Here is a 3,147-nt window from a genome sequence, read left to right on the forward strand (position 1 = left end):
ATACAAAATCATAAGTTTAAAACAAAGTACCATAATATGCATCACATCCATGTGTTGTTTAAGTGGTTAAATGCATCTAAATAAATATTAACACTTAATTACAGAAAAATCATGCGTCATGTCATCCACCCATCTATTAAATATTAACAAACTACAAAATCGTATCGACAGGAAGTACCTACACTTTACTTTGAAGTTCAAGGTTAATTTCCTGTTCTGACCGTTAGGCTTCCGTTTCAGCGGGCTTTGACCGGAAGGTTAATCTGTAGAAGGCGCGCATCGTGACGGACAGAACACGACAGAGAAGAACCTGCAGACCCGTCTTGTGCTTCCGGTTCTCAGTCATCATAATTTGAAGTTAAGAATGTGAGCCACACATTACACAAAAATGACCATTTCTATGTATAAAAGTCGTCCTATCTACTAAGCTAGCAAGACTTGTCGGGAACTTACTGAAATGATGTGATGTAAAGTGTTGATCATACATGGCAGTGTGTTATTTTTTTAGTGTGTTCATTATGGAAACTCTTAATTTCAACATCCAGGTAAACCAATCTGTGTTGGAGCATGCTCATCCTCCTGGGCAAGCCAAAACCGACTCTCATCCTACCAAACTTGTATATCATCTTCTAGTTTTGCTAGGTAAGTTAAGAAGTTAAATGTGTAACCCACATGGATACCAGACCCATGTTTGTCATTAAGAGAGAGTTACCGTGCCCAACCACAAGGTGGCGCGCTAGCCTTGTAAGCCACTGTTGGACTCCGGTAAGAACCATGCTACATGCTAAGAGGCTAGCTTCGTTATTAGCTTGTTGATGTTAGCTCAGATGAACACGCTGCCTACTGAGGTACTTTCGTAAAACCAATTGGAGTTAAACGAATGTTCCTAATGTTTAACCCACCGTGGTAATATCTGTATCACTGTGATATGTGGGAAAATAGCTTCTAAAAGATCGCTAGCTACCGCGCTAACGCTAGCCGCGGGTAGCATTGCTAAAGCTAGCACAGATCTATGTGGTGTTCAATATAGCTAATGTGTAGCTGGCTAAACTAGCATGCCACCACCATATTTAATGATAGAGACAGAGATGGACTATGATGTCTGGTTGTAATAATATCGATCTGATATAATTTACTGTGTACATAATGTGATTAATCCATGGAGGACATTTAAAGATTCATGTTGAGTGAATTGATACAGTTCATTTACAGTTAAAAAGATAAATATTGCTTAAGAATATAAATACTGCTTATAGAGATAAATAAGTGTATTTATGTTAAATACAAGTACATGATGAATAATTGTATAAAATATTTGTAGTGTAAATGTGTACATCGCCATTTACAATGATTGGAAAAATGTACTGCACATAATATATCCCCCCCCGGAATAAACCAATAAATATGTTTTGTTTTTTTTAAATCGATTAGGGAGGCAGCATATCGATTTAAAATCGTCACATAAGAATCGCGATTTGTAACTGAATTGATTTTTTCCCCCCATCCCTAATCTCCATAGGTATTACATGATATCCACTCAAGGCGTACGACTGTTCTCCATGCCCTTCCTGTGTATCTGCGTGAAGATACCTCCGGATGTTTCCAAACATGTGTGGTAAGTCTAATTATATACATATCAGGCCAATTCCGTATTAGCCATTCATATTTCAATTTTTGTTTATATTTATTTATAAAACAACACATTTGTCAAAATTTCTATTGACATGCCAAAGGGTTTTGCTTGCCACACCCTTATTGCCAATGGTGTTTCAGTGGATGTAATTAATATATGATCTCTCTCTCTCTCTCAAATTCTTTCAGGATGGTTTGGATGAGCCAGATATTGGGGATGCGTCAGTTGTTCTCCTTACAACCATCAGCGACAATTCAATGAGTCGAGTTCACTACCAACCAGAGAAAATCTCAGTTGTCCTAGAGGGTGATGTGGTGGCCACCCTCCCAAGACTCGCTGATGCCTTTCTGGTAATGTTCGGCCTTACCTATGCACTACATCTCAGCTATCCCAAAGGACTGACCAACACCTTCGAATTCACTCTTTGCAAGAAAACGGTAAAACTTGGAACATTGGGTGTAAGGGCTTTAGAGTCACATGCCCAGTCAGATAAACACAAAACCCACGTGAAAAGCCAACTACAAACTCCTACCATCTCGTCGGTGTTCGCCCCTGCTTCCGGACCATCACCTGTGTCAAATTGGACTTGTTTGACTTGTGTACTGTTATGTTCAGTCATTGTTCTTATGTCGAATATTTTTTTTATTTTTTTTTATAAACATTTTTATTGATTTCACATTTGCAGTAGACAATTCAATCAAAGACAGTTTCATTTTAATTTTGTATAACCCCATGCCCATCCCACCCATCCCAGAGATCTTCAAACATTTTAACAACAGTATAATGTACCAGATCGGTTTTAGATAACACGACATACAGGAATAGATGAATAAATAAATAATAAACAATAACAATAAAAAAAATAATGAGGTAATAAAAATAAATAAAATAAAATAGATAAAGAAGGGGGGTGTAATATAAGTTGTTTGCTGCCTGCGTCTCTGCATGCTCAACTGATCAGCCCACTATTCCTGGGTCAGGTTGAGAACCAAGAGTCATATCAAATGGGGTGGGGGTCAGGTGTTTTTATTTTTCTCTCATTTTGTTTTATATTTAGAGTGATTTCATACTCTACTACAGTGCTTTTTTCCCCTTTTTTTTCCCTTTTTGTTACAAATACAGCACTTTCACTTTTAATTTAGTTTTGTTAATTCATATATCCTTATCGTATCAGCTCTGTGTGTAGTCTGTATTCAAAGAACACTTTGCACTAATGTTGTGGTCCAGGCAAAACTTGGAAACCCATTATCCTGGGGTGTCTCATAGTGCTGTATATTATTCAGCCTGGGGTGTGGACACTGTTTTGGGTGTCCTAGTTGTTCCTGTGATCTACCTGCTAAACTAGGGTTTGGACTAGGTTTAGGTTAAGTTTTTTCCTGTCGTTCGGGGACAGGATAGGGGAGGGTAAGCGCTGCTGTTTATATTTTTCGTGTTTCATTTTCCTTTTGTTGGATGATTGGAGTCTAGGTTTATTTTCTCATACAACTGCCTGCATTTTGATTAATTCCCCCGCA

General features: G+C 37.9%; 1 long non-coding RNA gene across 1 annotated transcript; it reads left to right on the top strand.

The window, feature by feature from the left end:
- The first annotated feature begins 590 nt into the window (after positions 1-590).
- On the top strand, positions 591-2,232 carry LOC133010057 (uncharacterized). Its single transcript, XR_009680674.1, has 3 exons — positions 591-642; positions 1,520-1,615; positions 1,822-2,232. It is a non-coding gene; the product is annotated as an uncharacterized LOC133010057 (long non-coding RNA).
- The last annotated feature ends 915 nt before the right edge of the window (positions 2,233-3,147 follow it).

The sequence above is a fragment of the Limanda limanda genome, chromosome 9 (assembly GCF_963576545.1).
Source record: "Limanda limanda chromosome 9, fLimLim1.1, whole genome shotgun sequence".
NCBI classification, from domain to species: Eukaryota; Metazoa; Chordata; class Actinopteri; order Pleuronectiformes; family Pleuronectidae; genus Limanda; species Limanda limanda.